Genomic DNA, 26,098 nt, shown 5'->3' with positions numbered 1-26,098 from the left:
TGAACAGAGGGAGACCTGTCCCTAACAGATGGCACTCTAACATTCTGGCCTACAGAAGTAATACTCCTACTGTGATGGGAACTCACATTAGTACCAGCCATGCTAGGTGGCTTGCTAGGGGGCAGGCTGGGAAGCTTACCTTCTAACACTCTTACTGGGGTGCCCCAGAGTCAGAGTGTGAACCATCAGCTAATTTCTCAACAGATGTGCCAACTAAGGTCTCATCCTGTTCAATGAGCATATTAACTCACAGTTCTCTTGAGGGATTCTTCCCTACCCCTAAACCTCATTCAATGCAGAGACTCCTTGCTCCTTTCCAGCTAAGGTGATCATAAGCAAGTTTAGTCAGATCAACAGTTTGACCTGTACCAGACATTATAGAAAAGGTTCATGATACAGAAAAAGATAGAAAAAAGTTTCAGAACTTTTTAAAGAACAGAAAAAAAACTTTTAAAACTTTTTAGGAACTTTTTGAAAGTTTTAGATGTACTTTTCAGCACTTAGCAAAGGAGAAAGAGAAGAAAAGCAAAACTTTTTGGTTAGGTGTACATACACTGAACTTGTTTTGTATATTTTTCTCTTATGAAAAGTACAAAATGACAAAGTGGTAAGTAGTTGCAAGTACTTATCCCACCGCTGCACAACCCATGTAGGAGGCTGGCCTGGCTTGTAGTGGGTACCAAGGGGTACTTACACCTTTCACCAGGTCCAGGTATCCCTTATTAGTGTAGAGGGGTGTCTAGCAGTTTGGCTGATAGAAAAGGTAGCTTAGCAGAGCAGCTTAGGCAGAACTAGGAGACGAGTGAAGCTCCTACAGTACCACTAGTGTCATATGCACAATATCATAAGAAAACACAATACACAGATATACTAAAAATAAAGGTACTTTATTTTTATGACAATATGCCAAAGTATCTCAGTGAGTACCCTCAGTATGAGGATAGCAAATATACACAAGATATATGTACACAATACCAAATATGCAGTAATAGCAATAGAAAACAGTGCAAACAATGTATAGTCGCAATAGAATGCAATGGGAGCACATAGGGATAGGGGCAACACAAACCATATACTCTAGAAGTGGAATGCAAACCACGAATGGACCCCAAACCTATGTGAGCTCGTAGAGGGTCGCTGGGACTGTAAGAAAACAGTAAGGGTTAGAAAAATAGCCCACCCCAAGACCCTGAAAAGTGGGTGCAAAGTGCACCTAAGTTCCCCAAAGAGCACAGAAGTCGTGATAGGGGAATTCTGCAAGAAAGACCAACACCAGCAATGCAACAACAATGGATTTCTAGACGAGAGTACCTGTGGAACAAGGGGACCAAGTCCAAGAGTCACGATCAAGTCGGGAGTGGGCAGATGCCCAGGAAATGCCAGCTGTGGATGCAAAGAAGCTGCCACCGGATGGTAGAAGCTGTGGATTCTGCAAGAACGACAAGGGCTAGAAACTTTCCCTTTGGAGGATGGATGTCCCACGTCGTGAAGAGACTTGCAGAGGTGTTTCCGTGCAGAAAAACCGCAAACAAGCCTTGCTAGCTGCAAGGGTTGCGGTTAGGGTTTTTGGATGCTGCTGTGGCCCAGGAGGGACCAGGATGTCGCCAATTGCGTGAGGAGACAGAGGGGGTGTCCAACAAGACAAAGAGCCCACTCAGAAACAAGCAGCACCCACAGAAGTGTTGGAACAGGCACTATGAAATGGAGTGAACTGGAGCTCACCCGAAGTCACAAAGGAAGGTCCCACGATGCCGGAGGACAACTCAGGAGGTCGTGCACTGCAGGTTAGAGTGCCGGGGACCCAGGCTTGGCTGTGTACAAAGGAAATCCTGGAAGAGTGCACAGGAGCCGGAGGAGCTGCAAATCACGCGGTACCCAGCAATGCAGTCTAGCGTGGGGAGGCAAGGAGTTACCTCCACCAAACTTGGACTGAAGAGTCACTGGACTGTGGGAGTCACTTGGACAGAGTTGCTGAGTTCAAGGGACCTCGCTCGTCGTGCTGAGAGGAGACCCAGAGGACCGGTGATGCAGTCTTTTGGTGCCTGCGGTTGCAGGGGGAAGATTCCATCGACCCACGGGAGATTTCTTCGGAGCCTCTAGTGCAGAGAGGAGGCAGACTACCCCCACAGCATGCACCACCAGGAAAACAGTCGAGAAGGCGGCAGGATCAGCGTTACAAGGTCGCAGTAGTCGTCTTTGCTACTTTGTTGCAGTTTTGCAGGCTTCCAGCGCGGTCAGGAGTTGATTCCTTGGCAGAAGGTGAAGAGAGAGATGCAGAGGAACTCTGATGAGCTCTTGCATTCGTTATCTAAAGAATTCCCCAAAGCAGAGACCCTAAATAGCCAGAAAAGGAGGTTTGGCTACTTAGGAGAGAGGATAGGCTAGCAACACCTGGAGGAGCCTATCAGAAGGAGTCTCTGACGTCACCTGTTGGCCCTGGCCACTCAGAGCAGTCCAGTGTGCCAGCAGCACCTCTGTTTCCAAGATGGCAGAGGTCTGGAGCACACTGGAGGAGCTCTGGGCACCTCCCAGGGGAGGTGCAGGTCAGGGGAGTGGTCACTCCCCTTCCCTTTGTCCTGTTTCGCACCAGAGCAGGGCTGGGGGATCCCTGAACCGGTGTAGACTGGCTTATGCAGAGATGGGCACCATCTGTGCCCATCAAAGCATTTCCAGGGGCTGGGGGAGGCTACTCCTCCCCAGCCCTGACACCTTTTTCCAAAGGGAGAGGGTGTAACACCCTCTCTCTGAGGAAGTCCTTTGTTCTGCCTTCCTGGGCCAAGCCTGGCTGGACCCCAGCAGGGCAGAAACCTGTCTGAGGGGTTGGCAGCAGCAGCAGCTGCAGTGAAACCCCGGGAAAGGTAGTTTGGCAGTACCCGGGTCTGTGCTAGAGACTCGGGGGATCATGGAATTGTCTCCACAATGCCAGAATGGCATTGGGGTGACAATTCCATGATCTTAGACATGTTACATGGCCATGGTCAGAGTTACCATTGTGACGCTATACATATGTTGTGACATATGTATAGTGCACACGTGTAATGGTGTCCTCGCACTCACAAAGTCCAGGGAATTTGCCCTGAACAATGTGGGAGCACCTTGGCTAGTGCCAGGGTGCCCACACACTAAGTAACTTAGTACCCAATCTTTACCAGGTAAAGGTTAGACATTTAGGTGACTTATAAGTTACTTAAGTGCAGTGGTAAATGGCTGGACGTTATTTCACTCAGGCTGCACTGGCAGGCCTGTGTAAGAATTGTCAGATCTCCCTATGGGTGGCACAAGAAATGCTGCAGCCCATAGGGATCTCCTGGAACCCCAATACCCTGGGTACCTCAGTACCATATACTAGGGAATTACAAGGCTGTTCCAGTATGCCAATATAACTTGGTGAAATTGGTCACTAGCCTGTTAGTGACAATTTGGAAAGAAATGAGAGAGCATACCACTGAGGTTCTGGTTAGCAGAGCCTCAGTGAGACAGTTAGTCTTCACACAGGGAACACATACAGGGCACCACACTTATGAGCACTTGGGCCCTGGCTGGCAGGGTCCCAGTGACACATACACTAAAACAACATATATACAGTGAAATATGGGGGTAACATGCCAGGCAAGATGGTACTTTCCTACAAATGGCACCACTTATTACCCCAGTATTCTACTAAGAGACCCCACTCATGTTCGGGTTTACATTGGTTAAGCTGTGGATGAAGGTTAAAATCTTAGACCATGAAGTCAGGTGAACCTGGAAATTTCACATCAGCTACGTTTGAGGAAGTTTTCCAACTACACTTAACTACCCTGCCTGCCTGCAACTCCACACAAATGTTATTTTATCCAGTGTTAAAAATAGGTGCCATATCTTGGAGCTGGGGAATAACTGCAAGTGGGATGGCAGAGTACATAACAGATGGGGCAAGAGCTGGGTGGAGAGGAAGTCTTGAGCCTTGGAGACTGTGGTCTCCATGACTCTGGAGTAGGGGGGGGGCGGAAAGGAGACATTGGGGAAGTGTGGAGGTGGAATAAGGGGGTGCTGCTGCAGAGAGGTCCTACAAGGTATGGCTGGCCAGCAATTTCAGTTGAAGCACTGTTCTTTAAGTCAATTCGAGGCAGAACAGCTGATCTTTCACTGCCACAAGCTGACAAATCCACCCTGCTTTTTTTTTAAAAGCAGACTTTGCAAGCTTTACCCTTTTTGAATCACCAATGTTTTTTAAAATATAATTTGAAAATGTTTGTGCTACTGAATTGCACAACTTTGCACATGCCTATATATGTCCCAAGATGGGAAGAGCCTGAACTGTGGGTAATAAAACGAGGAATTCTCTAGTGTCCTCAAATGGCTTGTTAGCAGATGAAGAGCAAGTTCAAGTGCTTTGTGCGGTTTATTTGGCGGACGTGTTTTGGCTGTATCCTGTAACAGGGGTCTAGACACACACACACACACACACACACACACATATATATATATATATATATATATATATATAGTTATATTTATACAGGACCAAATTAGGGGACCATGTGAAAGTTTTGGCGGCGTGATGATCTTCAGGTAGGTTCAGCTTGTGGTTTGCAACACCTCAGATGTCCTGTGTCTGTCTTTTTACCCATGTTACCACACTAGTGTTAAAACCCACAAGATCAGATCTGGTCACTCAACCAAAATCAAGGAAAGTGAAATTGTCTCAATTTCAATAAACAAACAGGACTGCCAGGAATTGAGAAGAGATTACCATGCAGCACCTTCATCAAAAGCTCTCTATTGACAACTTGCTGCACAAACTATCAAAATGAAAATCTTATGCCCTAGTCAAGGCATCCAGTAGTAAAGGACTTGAGCTCTGTAGAGGCTGGCTTCTTATCACCTTCCACAACCCCAGAGGAAGTCATAGCACATCATAATAAATATACAATTGTTGGGGCCACTAACCAGCTATCCTATATTAAAGAATAACCTGATAATGATGGAGACAGTCTCCTTCCAGTGCCTGGACTTCACTGTGTCAATGCTTTCTCCATTGGTGGTCCAGGTCCCATAGGATCTTCCATCATGTCACTGTGCCTAGAAAGTCCACAAGCCAGGGAACCCTCCTGTTCTCAACTCTTCATAATATATTGAATAAAAACTGACGCCTACCACTTAAGAGCAAAGTGGAGAATCGGGGTTCTAAGAAGACACATTAATCCTCAAAGAAACAATTAAATAAATATTTATGTACCTTTGTTAAGAAAATAATTCCAAGCACGTAGGATTTTTCTAGCACAAGAATTTGCAGTTTCCCAAGTGTTGTGTTGGTTTATTTGAATGTTGAAAAAATGAATGCCGCACCCCCTCCAAAAAAAGAAAGCATGCTGGGATTTGCACATGCTTGTTCAAGATATAGAGCATAGTATTTTTGACTAATGAGATTCACGGTTTTCCTAGTTACATACTTCCCTCGCCCTCTTAATCCAGAGGAGATTAACTCTTGTAAAGGGTTAAAGTAAAACCATAGGTTGGGGAGAAGTGGAAGGGTGTTTTTACAAGGAAACGTAGGGCCTGATTTATGAAAAGTTAGCACCGTCCTTACGTCATTTTTCAAAAAAGGGCCCTTCGTTTTTCCTGTTGAACAAAGGGAATATCGAATTTGGAATCAAAACTTTGGCCCACATTTATACTTTTTCACGCAAAACTGTGCTAACGCAGTTTTGTGTGAAAAAGTTTACAGACGGCTAGCGCCATTCCAAAACGCCGGCCGGGCGTCATATTTATGGAATGACAGTAGCCTGCGGTAAGGCTTGGCTAGCATCTTGAAAAAGGACGCTAGCTGGGTGGGAGAGGCGTAGGGGGAATAGGGGATTTTGCATCAAAGGATGACGCTAATACGAGCAGAGGCATAAAAATGCATCTAACCAGTCTAGCGTAATTTTCTGACGTTAAAATCCCATGGACATGACTCCTCTCTTAGTATAGACAGAAGTCATGCCCACCACCCCAATGGCTATGCCCAGGGGACATAACCACTGGGCCCAGTGCCATGTAGGGGAGCCCAAGTTAGTCCCCCCTATGGCACTTAAAAAAATATATAGAAAAAACTCACCTATACTCACTGGACTTACCTGGGATGGGGTGTGGTGAAGGGAAGGGCACCTGTGGGCTCTTTCCATGGTCTCTGACCATGGAAATAGGCCCACAGGTCCACTAACGCCTGCCCTGACCAGGCATTAAATAATGGTTTTAAGTAAGCTTAGAACCATTATTTAAGGCCCCCACCCCGTACTTGATCAAGCACGGGGATGAATATGGCGCTAAGGCCATATTGTCATTTTTTTGTCTGGGAACGCCTACCTTGCACCTCATTGGTGCAAGGTAGTTTTCCGCAGGCAAAAAATTACTTTAACTTCAAAACTTTGGTCTAGCGCAATTAGCGTAAAGAAACTGATGCTAATTCGGTGCAAACTGGGTATAAATATACCCCTCCAAGCGCTAAACAATGACATGTAATTGTGGATTGTGGCGGCATTGCTTCTCTTTGGAAGTTCCTAATAATGCCTTTTCACTGATGACTCTCATCCAGGACTATTGGACTTATTTTTCTGTCTCAAGCATTTACTGTGAGCAAAAGGCACATATGGGAAAGACGGAGGAAGAGAAAAACTTAAAAGCATAACAAAGGGAGAAAGCAGAAAGCTGCAGAGTGAGCTGAAGGGGCAGGGAGTGGCTGTAACTGGATTATAGCGGCTGAGATGGCTTCAGGATTATGATGCCTCAGTATTCCATGCTTGCACATTTAATTGCAGCAGCCACGTGTTTCAGAGGAGGGCTTTGGGCACTGGCGCGTTTTTATTTACAAATTAATCATTGATGTTCTGGCACATTGTTAAGAAAGATGTGTGAACTAATATTATGTGACTAAGGTTTAGGACGACCACAATTATAGGTCGTTTGCAAAAAATGTTTATTTTTACACCCTAGCAAACTGGTAATACTTAGGGTGACGGGGTGAGTACTTGTTCACACAGGAAATATGTTATTAAAACTTGTAAAGCGCATGACTGCCCTCAAAAAGGGCTTCCCCTCGCTGCCCTGCTATAAACTGTAAAATCCCAACACAGACAGAGGAACTGTGCAGCAAGCAGCCAGGTCTTCAACCAGAGATGTCATTTAGGAGTCACCAGGGTTCGCATCTGCGACCCCTGCCTTGCCTCTTGCAACCCCTGACCTCAGGGGGGAAGACCAGTGTCTGAAATAGAGAAGCAGCTCATCCATACCTCCTCCTTATGGATGGCTATTGGGGCGCTATTCTCTTTGTTTTGTGAATGTGTGTGTATGTGAAAGTGAAGGTCAAAGGGTGTGTGATGTCACCTGACGTCCATGTCTTCAACAGCTTTCGGACACAGAGATTGTGGGAAGTTTTATAACATAATGCTATGTCTTGGAAAGTGGTTTAGTCGCGTCATATGCAACGACCCCTGTCCAACCGACCGGACATTCTTAAAAGATACTAGAATATAACAGGAAGTCTTCCAAAAAATAAAGGCAGACTGCCCCATAACACCAGTGCTATCACTCGAAAGGAGTGACCTCACGTTCCGGTCAGATTAAAATGAGGTTCTTGTCTACAGATCTTAGATCCATCTTTGGGTTATAAGGCTGAAGCAATGGCAACAGGGTAGCTGCGCCCTGCTTATTTGTGATCAGGTGAGCCACGCATAAGGGCTCATTTAAGAGCCCCTAGCTCCTCCCGGCACCAAATTAACGTAATGAGGCCAAAATCACTGCACCAGACTTACAAGGTGGCGTAATGCATGCATTGCACCATTTGCGCTACATTATGCCTACGCCAGACATAATGTATGCAAAGGGGGCGTTCCCCTGTTAGGGGGGCTGAAAAAATGGCACAAAGAAATCTAAGAGATTTCTTTGCATCATTTTTTTCAGCACTTTTAATTCCCCCTCAGAGCAGGCGTTAAAAGGAAGCAGACCATTGTTTTCAATGGGCTTTGCAGGATTAGCGCCAACATTTTTTACACGAGTCCTGCAAAAGCTCCGAACTAGCGGCAAAAATGTTGACGCTAGTTTTCCTAACTACCACCATGATGCGCCATATCATAGATAGGGCACACACATGGTGGTGTTAGGGGGGTGCTGAGAGGCGCAAGGAAACTGGATGCCTTCCTTTACCTAGAGCCAATGCAGCTCGCAGAGCAGCTGAGAGGCTGAGCAAAATTTTGAAAGAAGTCTTGCTACCGCTTTTTTAATAATCTGCAGCCTGTTTTTCACCTGCCTCTTGGCACCAAAATATAGGATATTGCAGTAGTCAAGGTGAGAGGTGATTGAAGACTATGGCCCTCATTCTGACCCTGGCGGTCGGTGATAAAGCGGCGGCCAAGCCGCCAACAGGCCGGCGGTCTAAAATATGCAATTCTGACCCTGGCGGGAACCGCCAACACAGCCCGCCAACTTAACACTCCGACCGCCACAGCGGTACAAACAAACAGCGCGGCGGTTCCCGCCAACAGCCCGGCGGCAGACAAAGTACCGCCCACCCTATTACGACCCACCAATCTGCCACCTTTTCCGGGGCGGGAGCACCGCCGATAAGAACACGGCGGAAACAGACTACGAACGGGAAAACGCTCACCTCTACGCACTCCACGCGAGATTCCGGCAGTATGGAGCCAGAGTTACAGGTCATCCCCGCACTCCTATTCCTCCTCATATACCAGGAGCACGCCCGGCGGCGCGGAAGACATCGGTGAGTACTGCACCTACGACACAGGGGAGGGAAAAGATTACCGGCACACACCCACCCACCCACACCCACTACAACACACACATCAATGCATTCCCACAGATCACTGTCACAACCCACAAACCACCCCCCTCCGAAATAATGCAAAGACCAAAAGAAGAGATCATAAACGGGCAGATATATTGAAATATGTACGCCATTAATCCCAATAAATAAATAAACTATGTACAAAATATATACAGCTACTAAATGTAGTCCAACCACTGTCCGTGGATCACAGGGGTCCTGTGCAAAGGGGCAAGGCCCAGTCCCACGACAAGAACTCCACGGAGAGAACACTGCAGGGGCATCAGAAAGAAAATAGGACAGGCACCTCAGGGGGAAGGGAAGGGGGGGCACCTCAGCCACTTGAGTACACGACGCCAGATCCACGAGGGGACTCCATGACCACTGGGCCATCCTGGGGAGAGCAAAGCCACAGTCCATACAGTCCATACAGTGGGTGGCCTGCCCACTGGGCCATCCTGGGGAGAGCAAAGCCACAGTCCATACAGTCCATACAGTGGGTGGCCTGCCCACTGGGCCATCCTGGGGAGAGCAAAGCCACAGTCCATACAGTGGGTGGCCTGCCCACTGGGCCATCCTGGGGAGAGCAAAGCCACAGTCCATACAGTCCATACAGTGGGTGGCCTGCCCACTGGGCCATCCTGGGGAGAGCAAAGCCACAGTCCATACAGTCCATAACAGACCCCACTGCCACTGGAGGAGGCAAGTTGGCCAGAGGACATCCTGCAGCCCTGCCCGAGATAGATCCTGCCCTGCCACGTCTGCCAAAGGGCCAGCGGTTCTTGCCCTGAAGGGCCCAGTTCAGCGGTTCATGAGACGGCGGGGCCCAGTTCAGCGGTTCTTGCCTTGAAGGGCCCAGTTCAGCGGTTCTTGCCTTGAAGGGCCCAGTTCAGCGGTTCTTGAGACGGCGGGGCCCAGTTCAGCGGTTCTTGAGACGGCGGGGCCCAGTTCAGCGGTTCTTGAGACGGCGGGACCCAGTTCAGCGGTTCTTGAGACGGCGGGGCCCAGTTCAGCGGTTCTTGAGACGGCGGGGCCCAGTTCAGCGGTTCTTGCCTTGAAGGGCCCAGTTCAGCGGTTCTTGCCTTGAAGGGCCCAGTTCAGTGGTTCTTGAGACGGCGGGGCCCAGTTCAGCGGTTCTTGAGACGGCGGAGCCCAGTTCAGCGGTTCTTGAGACGGCGGGGCCCAGTTCAGCGGTTCTTGAGACGGCGGGGCCCAGTTCAGCGGTTCTTGCCTTGAAGGGCCCAGTTCAGCGGTTCTTGCCTTGAAGGGCCCAGTTCAGCGGTTCTTGAGACGGCGGGGCCCAGTTCAGCGGTTCTTGAGACGGCGGGGCCCAGTTCAGCGGTTCTTGCCTTGAAGGGCCCAGTTCAGCGGTTCTTGCCTTGAAGGGCCCAGTTCAGCGGTTCTTGAGACGGCGGGGCCCAGTTCAGCGGTTCTTGCCTTGAAGGGCCCAGTTCAGCGGTTCTTGAGACGGCGGGGCCCAGTTCAGCGGTTCTTGAGACGGCGGGGCCCAGTTCAGCGGTTCTTGCCTTGAAGGGCCCAGTTCAGCGGTTCTTGCCTTGAAGGGCCCAGTTCAGCGGTTCTTGAGACGGCGGACGGTCTATGGCCAACTGCTAAATGCCTGGTGGTGCCCTCCTGGGCAGCGGGGATGGTGCTCCTTCACTGCCCACCTGGGCTGTGGGTGGTGGGGCCCTCCTGGCCAGCTGGGCTGGGTCCTCCCTGGGCAGCGGCTATGGGGCTGGTGGGCTCTCCCGGGGCAGCTGTGCCGGTTCCTCCCGGGGCAGCGGCTATGGGGGTTGTGGGCTCCTCCTGGGCAGCAGGCCTGCTGCCTGACCTCTCCAACTTGCTGCCCTTGCCCTCCTTAGTCGTCGGCCTGTGGCCCTTTCCTCCCTTTGGAGCTGTGGCTGATGACTGTCTCTGGGTGGTTACCGGGGGGGATGTAGAAGGCGGGCTCCTGCGGCGCCCCTTCCGCCTTCTGCTCCTCTTCCCAGGGGGTGGGCTGGCTGTCCCCTTGCTGCTGGGCGAAGATCCAGACATGCGGGCTGGCGGGCTCCAATACCCCTGCACCCTTGTCAAGGGGGCTGCAGGGCTGGTGGTGGCTGAGGTGCTCTTCTTACCCCGACGAGAAGGAGGGGGGGGCTCAGGGTCAGGAAAGAAGTTAGTAGTGGCGAGGAAGAGCTTCTTGGGACAACGGAGAGTGGTAGGTACAGTGGGAATGGGAGTGGAGGGAGAGGATGTGGTTGTAGGTGAGTCACGTTTGCTGTCTTTGGGTGCAGGTGCAGGAGGGATAGGCTGTCGTGAGGTGGATGGCTGTTGGGTGGGTGGGTGGCTGCGTTTGTGTGGTGTGGAAGAGGGGGTGACAGACACAGTGGGAGAGGACACAGGGGACGTGTAAATGGCAGTGGGGGTGGTGACTGCACGTGTGCGGACTGGAGTGGAGGGTGTGCTGGTGATGGAAACACTGGCTGATGGTGAGGTGAATGGAGGTGTGAGTGTAGACGTCACAGGGAGGGAGGAGGGAGACGAGGAGGTGGGGGTCACAGAGGTGGTAGTGACTGTTGGCATGTCTGCATCGGAATGTTGCGTGTGTGAATGTCTGCGTGATCTGTGGTGCTTATGTTTGGATGAGCTTCTCTTGGGTGTTGAGGTGTGTGCAGGCTGGTCTGATGGTGTGGGTGGGACAGGCAGAGGAACAGGAGACTGGGAGGAGGGAGTTAGTAGAGGCAGGCAGGAGACAGGGACAATGGCTGCCGTCAGTGCTGAGGCCAGAGCCTGGAACGATCGCTGATGGGCAGCCTGACCCGAATGAATGCCCTCCAGGTACGCATTGCTGCGATGAACCTCCCTCTCCACCCCCTGGATGGCATTCAAAAGGGTAGTCTGCCCAACAATGAGCGTTCGGAGGAGGTCAATGACCTCCTCACTGAGGGCAGCGGGGGTAACAGGGGCAGGGCCTGAGGTGCCTGGGGCGAAGGAGATGCCCGGCTTCCTGGCAGAGCGGGCACGGGGCGAACGCGGAGGGGCTGCTGGGAGGGCGGAGATGGTGCGCTGGGTGGCGGCTGTACCTGTAATGGCGGGGGGCACGGATGGTGCCACCCCCGCAAGGGAGCCCCCTTCCGAGGACGTGTCCGTGTCGCTGCAGGCTCCAGTCGTCCCCGTCGTGGAGCTCCCCTCGCCCTCTGTCTCACTGGTCCAGTCTGACTCTGTGGCATGGCCCTCCTGGGCCATGTGAGATGCAGCTCCCTCCTGCCCCGATGCCACTTCTCCTCCGCCTGATGATGCTGATGCACACAAGCACAGAAAGACAAACAAAAAGGGGGGGGGAGAGAGAAATAAAGGGATATTGAGTACATGGATCTCCGGTACAGTTAGCGGACATGACAGACACAGATGCCCCCTGCACTAAGTTGCGCACTTGGGGTCCGCTACGCATTCCGTGGAACATGCCCTACACGCCTAGAGTTGACAACTGCACCCATGGATGACACGGCCCAGGGATGGCTGTACTGACAAACTACTGAGGGTGGTGGCTGGGGACACAGGGGCTTACGGGGGTGCCCAGCCTACAGATATCGCCCTGGCCTAGGGGGACCCCCAGCCCTCCTCCCCCACCCAGACACCTCCACTGCGCGACAACAGAGTAGATAATGCTTGTACTCACCCCCTTGTGTCTGCTGTGCTGCCCTCACGCGCCCATCCAAATCAGGGTAGGCCACCGCCAGGATCCGGAACATCAGGGGGCTCAGTTGACGGCAGGCACCCCGCCTACGTTGGGAGGCCATCCCCAGCAGAGACTCGGCGGTCTTCTTGGTCCCGCGGCGGATGTCCTCCCACCTCTTGCGGCAGTGGGTGCCCCGTCGATGGTGGACCCCCAGGGCCCGGACTTCCTTGGCGATGGCACGCCAAATCCCGATCTTCTCATGGGCGCGGACCTATGTGACACGTACAGGGAGGGAGAAATACCACGTTCAAGTTACTCAGCATTTTCCTTTCCAGTGGCCCAACGCCCCCCATCCCCGCCAGGCCCCCCGCCATGCCCCCCGCCATGCCCAACATGCCCCCCATCCCCGCCAGGCCCCCCGCCAGGCCCAACATGCCCCCCATCCCCGCCAGGCCCCCCGCCATGCCCCCGCCATGCCCAACAAGCCCCCCATCCCCGCCAGGCCCCCCCGCCAGGCCCAACATGCCCCCCATCCCCGCCAGGCCCCCCGCCATGCCCCCCGCCATGCCCAACATGCCCCCCATCCCCGCCAGGCCCCCCGCCAGGCCCAACATGCCCCCCATCCCCGCCAGGCCCCCCGCCATGCCCCCCGCCATGCCCAACATGCCCCCCATCCCCGCCATGCCCCCCGCCATGCCCAACATGCCCCCCATCCCGGCCAGGCCCCCCGCCAGACCCCCGCCAGCCCCAACATGCCCCCCATCCCCGCCATGCCCCCCGCCATGCCCAACATGCCCCCCATCCCCGCCAGGCCCCCCGCCAGGCCCCCCGCCAGCCCCAACATGCCCCCCATCCCCGCCAGGCCCCCAAGCCAGCCAGTGGCCCCAAATCCATATTGAATTAAACTCACTTGTTGGTCTGGAGGACCGTAGAGTAGCGCATACTGGGGGAGGACCCCATCCACAAGTTTCTCCAACTCCTCTCCAGTGAAGGCAGGGGCCCTTTCCCCAGTCGCAGCAGCCATTGTCCCTTCCAGACCGAGGTCACAGCAACACTTGCAGTATAGGTCCTCTCCTGTGAAAGTTCAAGTCGCAAGTGGATAAGTAGATAGAAAATGGCGGTCACGTCCGCGGCGGTGCGTACCGCGGCGGTGCGTCCCGCCACCGCCGGCGCCCTTCGCCATTGGCTCCTGAAACCCATAGGCTTCAATGTTAACCAATGCGGCTTCGCGCCGCGGTCTTCGCCCGCCGCCTGCCGCGGTGTGCCACGCCAGCGCATTGACCTCACATCCCATTGTCACACTTCACAGGTCAGGCAGCCGCCATTTCCAGGGCCCACATGGCTCAATTTCAACTGCGTCACACAGGCCTAGGCCTTGCATAGCCACTCAGACACGCCATTCACTGCATAGAGAATCGTATACTGTGCTAGCTGTGAGTACGTACCTGTGGGTTGCTTGACTGTGTGCTCCATGTTGTCCTTCCTAGGCACCGTCCGCTGGGTTGGGCGAGGAGACGGATGAATCCTCCCGTGTACCGACCGCTGGTGGACCTGTCGACAATGGAAGAACGCCACATTATCCTGACCTACCGTCTTAACCGTGCCACTATCCATGAACTGTGTGCCCGGCTGGAGCCCGACCTGATGTCCCCCATCCGCCAACCCACAGGGATTCCCCCTCTGGTGCAGGTCATGTCAGTACTACATTTCTTGGCAAGTGGGTCATTTCAGACAACCGTGGGAATTGCTTCCGGGATGTCTCAGCCCATGTTTTCGAAGGTGTTATCCAGAGTGTTGTCTGCCCTGATGAAATCCGTGAGGAACTACATCATTTTCCCTGAGGTGGGCGAATTGGCTACAGTGAAGGGTGATTTCTACGCCCTTGGACATATTCCCAACGTAATTGGTGCCATTGATGGGACCCATGTGGCTTTGGTTCCCCCAAGAGACAGGGAGCAGGTGTACAGGAACAGAAAAAGTTACCATTCAATGAACATCCAGGTGGTGTGTTTGGCTGACCAGTACATCTCGCATGTAAATGCCAAATTCCCAGGGTCAGTGCATGACGCCTACATCCTCAGGAATAGCAGCATCCCTTACGTGATGGAACAGCTACAGAGACACCGTGTATGGCTAGTGGGGGACTCTGGGTACCCCAACCTGTCGTGGCTACTGACCCCAGTAAGGAATCCCCGGACCAGGGCAGAGGAACGGTACAATGAGGCCCATGGGCGTACTAGGAGGGTGATCGAACGCACCTTTGGCCTCCTAAAGGCCAGGTTTAGGTGCCTGCATATGACCGGTGGATCCCTAATGTACTCACCTAAGAAGGTGTGTCACATCATCGTGGCCTGCTGCATGCTTCACAACCTGGCTTTGCGCCGCCAGGTGCCTTTCCTGCAGGAGGATGGTCGAGACGGTGGTGTTGTGGCAGCGGTGGAACCTGAGGAGAGTGACGAGGAGGAAGACGACGGGGCTGAAACAGACAACAGGGACAGAATCATTGAACAGTACTTCCAATAGGACACAGGTAACATTTCAAATATAATTTAGTAAATGTTAACTACTCTGCAGCATCTCTGCTGCCTGTCTATTTGCCCCAGTGTATGATGACTGAGTTTTGGCTTTTCCCTCCCTATTTCAGATCTGGGGTCCCCACTACGAGTCCTGTGCTTCGTTTCCCCATGGACTACAGCTTTGTGGCAGCTGTTTGTTGACTTCACCATGTACAAGGACATATTTGCACTGTCATGTCAATTACAATCTATTGAAATCACAGCCAGACTCCTGATATTTTGGTGCAAAATAGGTGTTTATTGAAGTGCTCAAAATGGGATGGGTGGTTTCAAGTGGGTGGGGGCTATGGTGAAGGAATGTCCATGGCAGAGTCCAGAGTAACAGTCACACAGGTGCATTGTCCAGAGGCCTGTGGAGAGATGGAGCATGGGCAGTTCGAGGATGGACAGGGTGACAATGTGGGACAGTGGGATGACATCAGGTGGTATCCATTGCTGGCGGGGGTCTTGACATCCTACTCTGTCTTGCGAGATCTCAGGGCCCTCTTGCGGGGTGGTTCTTCTCCTGCAGGAGGTGGGGGTCTGGTGGGCTGCTGCTGTGCGGGGGCCTCCTGTCCACTAGCGCCGGCGGAGGTGGATGGCTATTCTTGGTCCAGGCTAGTGGCAGGGGCCCTTGGGTGTTGTTCAGTGTCCGCCCTGCTGTTTACGAGGTCCTGCAGCAGCCCTACCATGGTAACCAGGGTGGTGTTGATGGCTCTGATGTCCTCCCTGTACCCCCGATAGTGTTCCTCCTGCAGCACCTGGATCTCCTGGAACCGGGCCAGTACCGTCGCCATCGTCTCCTGGGAGCGGTTGTATGCTCCCATGATGGTGGTGAGGACCTCGTGGAGAGTGGGTTCCCTGGGCCTCTCCTCCCCCCCCTGTCGCACAGCTGCCCGCCGAGTTGCCCTGTTTCCCTGGGCCTCTGCCCCCTGGCCGGTGTGCCCACTACCACTGCCCCCAGGTCCCTGTTGTTGTTGGGGTGGTGGGTTATCCTGGGTGCCCTGTAGTGGTAGACACACCGCAGATTGACGCGCCCTGGAGACAGAGGCATGGGCCCGCTGGGTGGGAGCTGTGCTGGTGTTCCCAGAGGGGTTAGGGTCTATAGTGGCCTGTGCCTGTGTGAGGGGAACCGACTGTCCAGAGGTCCCCGATGGTCCGGGCTGGTCATCGGTGTCCAGATCGACAGAGCTGCTGTCATCGCTGACGGCCTCTTGGGTGGGGGGTGTGGATAATTCTGGCCCCTCCGCCGCGGTGTGTTGACGGTCGGGTCCTGCAGGGGTATAGAGGTATGGTTATAGTTTCAATGTGTGGCATATGGGTGTATCTGTGGGTTCCCGTGTCCCCAAGTGCTGGCATTCGTGTGTGGGGGCTTTGGTGAGGGTGGCTTGTGGGGGGGATGTGTATATGCATTGGGCATGCTTTGGTGATGGGTGTCCATGCTTAGTGGACGCATGCAGGCCTAGGTTTTGGGATGTGTGGGTTGTGATGGTGAGACATTGGCGGGGAATAGGTGTGCTGGGGGTGGGGGTGAGGATGGTGGTGGGGGTGAGGATGGTGGTGGGGGTGAGGGTGGGGGTGAGGATGGGGGTGGGGGTGAGGGTGGGGTTCGAGGATGGGGGTGAGGGTTGGGGTCTGATTTGGCATGCAGGTGGGGGGGAAGCAGTATTGAAGCTTCAACTTACCAGTATCCATTCCTCCGCCGACTCCTGCAAGGCCGTCAGGATGCAGGATGTTCAAGACTTCCTCCTCCCATGATGTGAATTGTGGGGGTTGAGGTGGGGGTCCTCCGCCAGTCTTCTGCACGGCGATGTTGTGCCTGGATACCATGGAACGCACCTTCCCCCGTAGGTCGTTCCATCGCTTCCTGATGTCTTCCCGATTTCTGGGGTGCTGTCCCACTGCGTTCACCCTGTCGACAATCCTCTGCCATAGCTCCGTCCTCCGGGCAATGCTGGTGTATTGTATCTGTGTGCCGAACAGCTGGGGCTCTACCCGAACGATTTCCTCCACCATAACCCTGAGTTCTTCGTCTGTGAAGCGGGGTTGTCTTTGGGGTGCCATGGGGTGGTGTGTATGATGTGTGGGGTGGAGTATGTGTATTTAAGTGAGTTGAGTGTGGTGGTGTGTGTTGTTTTGTGTGTGGATAGTGTGTGGGTGATGGTGTTGAGTGGCTGTGGCTGTTATGTTTTGGATGCTGGTGTCTCGCTCTTGTCTTCTTTACGAATTTTTAAGCGTAGGGGTTTGTGGGTGATGTGGGTGGGTGTTTTATATTGTATTGTGTGTGTGGGAGTGGTGTGTGTATGTGTATCAGGTGTGTGGGATTCAAATCGTCCAATGTGGGTGAGTTTTGTTCGTTTTTGTGTATTCTGACCGCGCCGGTGTGTCCCGCCAATGGAATACCGCGTTTGAATGACCGCCGCGTGGATTCGTGGGTCGTAATGGCATGGGCGTATTTCTGTTGGCGTGGCGGTGGAGGTTTGGTCACCTCCACCTTTCCGCCGACCGCTGGTCTGGCGGTCTGTTGTGGCGGTCGGATTTTCAGAGGTTTGCCTTCTGCGGGTCAGAATGACCGTGGCGGGTTTCCGCGACCGCGGCGGGATTATGGAGGATTTCTGACCGGCGGTAGGCGCCTTTTACCGCCGAGGTCAGAATGACCACCTATGTGACCATCCTACGAACCTTTGGCCAGAAGAAGCTAAAAATAGTTTTCAGCTTCAGGGAGTGTCAAAGCAACAGAGGACAGCGCTTTGATTGGTAGCCCGAAAGACGATGAGACTTCCAGGAAAAAGCCCAAGTTTTTAACAATAAGTTTTGACAATTTGACACAAAACACTTGCAAAATAGTCTATTTAGAGCACGCCCACTCCACTTTTTTCTTGTGGTTTCCCAACAATTTTCATTCACGTAACATAATTATTAGCCAATCAGGTCCTGCGTACCTTGATATTTTATTGGTCATGAATCATGATGATTGCAGGGCTTTTTTGGCGGGAGGGCCAGCGATGCTAAAGCTCCAGTTGTACACATTCTTCATAAGATAACAGGACAAGGTGGCGCTGTGGAATAAAGGTTTCTTGCCGTTGGAGCTGCTATCTGTGGGGAATGTGGTGTTTAAACAGACATTGCAATGACTGCTCTCCAGCATCAGTTCCTTTCATGGGAAATGTTGGTTTCAAACACCTCCATGTTAACGAGCCTCCGAGGGAAAAGAGCTCCTTGACATAAGAGTCCAGAGAATGATTGCCATGTAGACTTGTAGTTGTACTGTTGGAGTGTGTCTTTTAAAATTAATATTAATTACGTAATCTTGAAAATATATTCTGTGATGAAGATGCATAGAAAATGTGTTAACATAGAAAATAATGCACACGTTTGAAATGTGCCCACGGGGAGTGGCTACCAATGTGTACGAAGACTAATGAAAAGCTTATCAATTCTGAATTTATTGTGCAATAATGTTTTGAATTTGTATTAGTATATCATAATTAGAGTTATATGTTAAGAGTTTTGCTTTATTAAATTAAAGGGCTTTAGCTTAGCGAGGGTTTGGGCCTAGCTGCCTGGCCTCATATTGAATAGTATTTTTCTAACGTGTAAATGCGCTTTTTTCCTGAAGGACACGAAGCTGTATATTTCCAGGGGCTATATGCATGTAGCCATAGTAAATTCTTTCTCATGAGAACTGGCTTGCTCAAGGCGACATTCTTGCTGGATGCAACAGTGTAATTCGCAACAGGTGCAAGGTTAACCGCACTAGAAGAAGACAATGAAGACACTGACTGGAGCATAAAATTGTAACATTTTCTACCTGACATTCCAACCGTGAAGACGTCAATAACATGGACCAATCTGCGACATGAGAACTGCAAACGAGGCAAAATTCTAGTAAGGTGCTTACCGAATTATTGGACAGAGATAACGATGCACCAAACTTTATCCAATGAGGAATTAGGGAACAATTAGACGGTTTTGATTTAATGGTGTAACCCAAGGGAAACATTGGCCATTTTTCCTTTTCCACCTTGACGGGGACATTTGCCTTTTCCTTTGCCATAGGACTTATGTCATTTGCCATTTTCCGGACACTTCAAACCCATACTTTAGAGTTAAATTGTCCTGCCACTTCAAACCATCCTCTACCCCATTCTTGTCTGTTATTAGCTTCTCCTCCATCTGAAGGAAGTAATCCATTTCTTAGCTATGCTATCTTGAGACTTTACTCCGTCCTATCTCTGCCGATGGTGAACCGACTAATGTCCTGAGGACAAAGACTGACGCTGTTTGCTGATCTGTTGGATTGGTAACTATCCTATGCAAAATTTGTGATTGTCTGTTTACCTTTTCTTTCTAGGTACCAACTGCTATTTTGATAGAGGCCTCAGTTTAGATATTTTCCAAATTTGTGTTTACTAAATGTTTTGCATGAGGCCCAACATGCTAATGCTAATTCGTGGTTAGTTAAGGTGTTCACAATTATCCTATGTAAACAAGCAAATGACTGAGTTCTTGCTTAATTGAATCAATGTACTAATGAGACTCTGCTAAGTTGCTTCATATTAATGATGTGCCTAAATATTGAATGAATATAACTGATGCATTGATCAAAGTCGTGTTTGATTACTAATTAGGATTGTTTGGCGTGGTTTATTGTTAATATGATTAACAGACATGATGTTAGATTGTAACCAATAGGGAAATAAATATCTTAACTTTTGACTAAACTGGTGTGGTCATTCGCGAACTGAGGAGTTATGGTGAGTTCAATGATTAAGTGTTATTAAATGTTTATTGATTAATTATTGTTATTATTGCTTGTTTATTGATTCATTGATTGGTGATGGCAAGAAAATATTTTGTGCTGGGAAGTCCCCAAACGTGGTCCAAAGGTTTGTCGACGTAAACGCGTCTCCTTGTAAGTTTACTTATTAAGGCTCTGACGCGCTAACAGTTTTTTGGTAGCAGAGGTGATGGTTTGGCCCTTTGGGGCCCCAGTACGAAGGATTACAGTTTGATAGAGTTGATGGTGCAAATTACGATTTAGTAGTAGAGTTGTTGGTTTGGCTTTGGGCCCGGTGTGAAGGAAGTGTGGTTTGGAGGTAAGCAAGGTGTACCAAATAAATTGGGGTTTTGTTTGGGTTTTTTCTTTTCAAAGATGCAAATTGGAGAGATGATGTGAAGTCCCAAATGACTTTCCCGGAATCTCGGAGCTTGCTGTAGGGAGTTTGAGTATGTTCTCAGCGTTCTAGTGACAGTGTGAATGAAGTAGGGTTTCGCGCTTGCAGAGCATATGCATGTTGCAGGTGAACTGTGATGTTTGTGAGGGTTTTAGGCCAGATGATGATGTTTTAGTAGTAGTGGGCGTACTCCGCAGTATTAGAGTAGGGAAGTCAGTGAACTTCATGTGAGTGTGGCGCTTTGTGCTAAAAAAAAAAATTGTCCACATGGTTGTTGATGATGTACGGACCCTGCATGGTCTAAGACTCCGGAGTTTATTGATAAGTGTATGAGGCGCTTGGTTTATGTTGTAATTTGTGTGGTTAATAGGTCGATAGTGAAGTCGACGAGTCGAGTTTGAGTCAAAGCGAGTGAATGTAAACTTCAATGGAGATTTGGTGAGTTCTAAAGTGTACTAGAACAATAATCCATTGACTTGGGGGTCAAATTTTGCTTGCGAGTGCGGGATCTGAGGAAAGAGTAGCGGCCGAGGCTAGGCGAAATCTCTGTAAAGTTCTGAAGCGATTGTGTTACCCTTTCCTGTAGTAAGCCGGCAAACTTTGAGTTTATTTTGGTTGGTGCTCGCAATATATTGCATTAGTTTGTGTGAAGCGTGTGGGAAGACAAGCCGCAAGACTTTATCAGCTGCAGTGAGTGAGTGTGACGTCATTTTGAGCCATGCTGGGATAGGTTGGTTAGTGAGAAGGGTCACGGATTTGCAGCCGTCCGTGAGAGCCAATTGGTTGAGAAGGTAGGCGAAGAGAGATCTGGGAATTAAAGTCACTTCCTGATTTGATTGTAAACATAATAGAACATTTAAAGATGAACATTTTCAAGGCTTTAAAGAGCGCTTAGAGGGCAGAAGTATATATCACCGCAAGTGTAGGGGAGGTTACACCACCAGAGGGTACACCGGCTTATATTGTAATGGAGGAAAAGGGTGTCACGCCATGTCTTTGGCTAAAGCAATGGTGCAAAGCCACGGAGAAAGAGCGGTGCTTAGCGTTTCCTGAAAACAGAACAATCAATTTGAGGGTTTTAGAAAATTTGCGGAGGGTGCTAAATGATCTGAAGCCACCTCCGAGACCAGCACAGTTTGAGGCGTTAGCAATCTGGGAACTAATGGCAATACGGCAACAGCAACAGCAACAGAAATTTGAGAGGAGAATGAGGTAAGCAGAAAAGACACTAGCGGAGGCTAGGTGGGATAGTGCACAGAGAGTTTGGAGGAGACAAACAATAGATGGAGTAAGGCAGATTCCCGTGATAGCTCAAGAAGGTGAAGACAAAGGGAGGAAAGCTACTTGTAAGACTGACAAAAGTCCTTCCCAAGACAAAGAGGTCAGGAAGCCATGGTCAGAAGTAGATGACTCAGATGATGACGAGTTCCTTAATCAGTTACTGAATGATCGACCACCGCCATATGCGATAGACGAAAATAGACCGAGTGCCAGTGCCTGTCCTGCAGGTTCGACACAAGAGAAAGTGACAATAAATCCGACACAGGTTAGTCCTGCCTCAACACAAGTCCCGGTGCAGAGTAGCTTTGGCGTATCCACTGCCCAGGTTATGCAACCTCAGCTGCAACTGGAGACTTTACCCTGATGTACCCATTTTAGAGACTACCACTAAGCTGATGGTGCCGACAGAGCCAGTATATGGAAGACCAAAGTTGATACAGACGGAGCCAACTCCCCCTTTACTGCCCCAGGTGCAGCCGCAAATGATTCCAAGATATACTTCGGTCGCAGGACCGCAGTCAGACATTACACCAGTGATGAGCCAGAATATGGAAGTTAATCCTCCACAGGTTTTGGGGAACAGATAGACACCAGCTGCCATATCTTTGCCTATTACGGTTGGTCCACCAGTGCCATTGTATGCACAGGCGAGGCCTAGTATATGTGATCAAGGAGTAATGACACAAAATTTGACAAGAGGAGGGTTTGTAGGAAGCTCCCAAGGAACGACTCCAGTGGAACCGACATTTGAAGGATCTAGGTCTTTGTTACATTTCAGTCTGATTGGGGCTCCTCCAGAGGCCACGAGACAGACAGGTTTGAGACTGCTGACACCGCAAATCTCGAGTGCGAATGTACCACAGACACCTTTAGTGCAGGCAGGGAATATCTCATTACAAGGTTTAACAGCACAACAGCTGACCGATTGGTTAGACAAGCTTAATACTCCACAGACTGCTCCTGTAGCCGCAGGGAGGGCTGAAGGAGAAGAATACCTGAACCTTGTGAGGTTGGGTATGGAAGCCAATGAACTTGTTGAAGAGAGCATGGGTGTGAACAGGTTAGAGTCATACACGGAAGCAGAATTGAGGTATTTGTGTCCAAAGATAACAAGAGAAGTGAACAGGGTGCACCAGAGGTTGGGAAATTTGGCAGACAAATATGGCGTAGATTTAGAAAATACCAAACATTTGAAGAGGAGTTACAGGTTAGATTTTGAGCCCAAGGATTTCGAACACATGAGGTCTACTGGAATGAAGGCACACCTCAAGGAGATACTGCAGAGTGCACAAGTTTGGGGAGCCTTAGAGAAGTGGGAAGGCAGATGGGCGAAGAAAAGAGACAAGAGGAAGAGTGATTGCATAGAGCAGTCAGCTAAAGCATTACCAGATACAGGTACGGTAAAGATGTTACCAATGAGGGAGACTGCCGGAGGGGTCCTCGTCCATGTACCTTGGACTAGAGGGGATATTCTGTCTTTTACAAATGACTTCCCCAGGTTGAGGGAGAAGCCAATAGAGTGGTATCAACAGACGACAGGTTTGTGAAACTTGCGAAGTGTCTTTGTGAAGACCTGAATTCTCTCTTTGAGATCATAGTTCCAGCTGATTTGTGGATTAAGTGCAAAAGGAACGTAGATTGGCCGACTGAAGAACCGGCAAGGGACAGAAACACAGGGGCACCGTCTCCTGATGTGATGAAGTATTATTATAAAGTGATTGAGTTTCTGAAAACGAGTGCTTCCCCTAAGAATATTGATTGGCAAAGGATTGATCGAACGGCTCAGGAAGTTTAGGAACCGATACATGCCTATTATGAGAGGTTGTTGAAGGCGTTTAAACATTACAGCGGTACAGAGGTTTTTGATGCGAAGGACATGAATCACCTTGTGTTCAAGTTTGTGGAAGGGTTGAGACCTGAGATTGGCCAGATGATTAAGAGTCACTTGATTGGTTGGTAGGCAAAGCCGATTGACGAGGTGTTGCAGTATGTGAAGTACTGCAGGGATGAGATTGAGTTGAAGCAGAGGAAGTTGAAGGAGAAAGCGATGGTGATGCAAATTAAGGCAGCACAGACAGAGATGCAAGGAGGTTGTCTACAGCAGATGGAGCAGCAGCCGCAGGGAAACAGGATGTTTCAGGTGCAACTGAGAGGTAGAGGTCGAGGAGGTTTTTTGAACCGCAGTCCAGATTTGAACACTGTAGTAGTTCAAAACAATGCACAGGGAATGAAGAGGATATTACCTTGTCATGCTTGCGGGGACGTTGGACACTGGAAGCGGGAGTGCCAATGATAGTGCAGGATAGTGTTAATCAACAAGGCAATGATGCCAGTACATTCCAAAATGTGAAAGGACCAAGACTGAGGGGTCCAAATCCAAATTTTCAGAATAATGTGAATCAGATGCAGAGTTTTCAACAACAAGTCCCTATGGTACCTAGACAGCAAATGCAAGTGCCCTTAGTGCCAATGGAACAGCAACAGGTGATGCTTCGTCAACAGGTCACAGGTCAAAGAGTGAGTCAAAATAACACAGTGCAACAGTACCCATTGCGTGGTGAGAATGGAATAAACGATGAATGGTCGGATGAGAGTTCAGACAGTGAAGAGTGTAGGCTTGCAGCGTACCTAGAGGTAGATCAGAGAGGACCCTATGTTTAGGGGAAGGTAATGGGTCACAAGATTTCTTTCTTGGTTGACATAGGAGCTATAAGCTCTACAGTCAGAAGCGCAGAGGTTCCGAAATTGCCCCTTTTAGGACGGACAGTTAAGGTAGTGGGAGTAGCAAACCAACTCCTGACTAACCCGATCACAGATCCGGTTCAAGTTGAGCTTGGCACTTTCCAAGGGTTGCACAGATTTGTGGTTTGTGATTCAAGTCCCGTATCCTTACTGGGAAGAGACTTATTGTGCAAGACGAGGTGTTCAATCACCTGTTCCAATGAGGGAATTGAGGTTCAGACAAACAGTGAAGATGAAGGGGAGGAACAAGGTTCAGAGCCTGAAACTGAGACGACGGATGAGGAATATCCTCTGATTAACTTCTTTTCGATCTTCACAGTAGCTGATCTCCCGGCAGACTTACAGGGAACAGTTCTAGAAAGGGTGTGGGACCTGACAGGGAAAGAAGTAGGGTTGATAAAAGGAGTAGAACCAGTAAAAGTCAGTGTGAAGCCTAACGCTGTGTTCCCCCAGATACTGCAGTATCATATAGCGCAAGATGTCCTTATAAAGGTTGCGCAAATCATTGCAGATTTTGTGAAACAGGGAGTTCTGAAAGAGGTGTTGAGTAGTCTGTGCAATTCACCAATAATGGGACTGAGAAAGCCTTGTGGGAAGGTTCGGATCTGAGGAAGATCAATGAGATAGTAGTGAAGTGTTGCCCAGTAGTGCCAAATCCTGCTGTGATTATGTTTCAGATCCCATGCGATGCAGAATGGTTCACAGCAATTGATCTGTCCCAAGCGTTCTTTTCTGTGCCTCTTCATGAGGACAGCCAATTTCTCTTCAGTTTTAAATTTTTGGACAAGGTCTACTGTTGGTGTCGAGTTCCTCAAGGGTTTTCGGAATCACCTTCCATATTTAATCAGATATTGAAGAAGAATTTGGAGTCATTGGAGCTGCCTTTCCAATCGACTCTAGTGCAATACATTGATGATTTATTGATCACATCTAAAACAAGGGATGAGTGCAAGTGCGATTCGATTGCTTTGCTAAATCACTTGGGAAAGAATGGGCACAAGGTGGTCCTGAAGAAACTGCAATATTGTCAGAAAGAAGTGAAGTATTTGGGTCATCAGATTGAGAAAGGGTCCAGGAAATTGTCCAGAGAGAGAATAACGGCAGTGTTACAGATGAATCCCCCAACGGCACAAAGAGATGTTAGGATGTTTCTAGGAATGGTGGGTTACTGTCGTCAGTGGATCCCACATTTTTCAGTTATTTCTAAGCCATTACAGAGGCTGATGGTCAAAGAGAATCAGGATGCCATAGTTTTGGGAGAGAAGGAAAGGAGGGCGTTCACTGAGTTAAGGGAGAGCATGTGTAAAGCTCCAGCTTTAGGTATGCCTGATTACACGAAGTCCTTTGTTCTGTTTTGTCATGAACGTGATGCATGTTCTTTGTCTGTCTTGACACAGGTCCATGGAGGTGTGAACTGACCAGTAGCATATTTTTCAGCTACTTTGGACCCAGTTGCAGCAGCCTTACCAGGTTGTATGCGTGCAGTAGCAGCAGTTGGACAAAGCCTCACACAGTGTGAAGGCATAGTGATGGGACATCCTTTAACAGTCATGGTGCCTCACTCAGTTGAGATCCTCCTAACACGAACGAAAACGCAGCACATGACAAATGTGAGATTGTCCAAATATGAAACGATTATATTGGGGTCACCAAATGTAACGTTAAAAAGATGTACAGTGGTCAACCCGGCAACTTTGCTTCCAAGTGAAAATACAGAGGTTGAAAATGTGGAAGATGTAGAACATGATTGTCTTGAGGTAACAGAACTGTGCACCAAACCAAGACCTGATATTAAAGATATCCAATTGGAGGAAAATGACCAAATTATCTTTGTCGATGGCTCATGTTTGAGAGACTCAGTAGGAGTGCTGAGAGCCGGATA

Source organism: Pleurodeles waltl, chromosome 1_2, assembly GCF_031143425.1.
Source record: "Pleurodeles waltl isolate 20211129_DDA chromosome 1_2, aPleWal1.hap1.20221129, whole genome shotgun sequence".
NCBI classification, from domain to species: domain Eukaryota; kingdom Metazoa; phylum Chordata; class Amphibia; order Caudata; family Salamandridae; genus Pleurodeles; species Pleurodeles waltl.
This window is presented reverse-complemented; position numbering follows the sequence as displayed.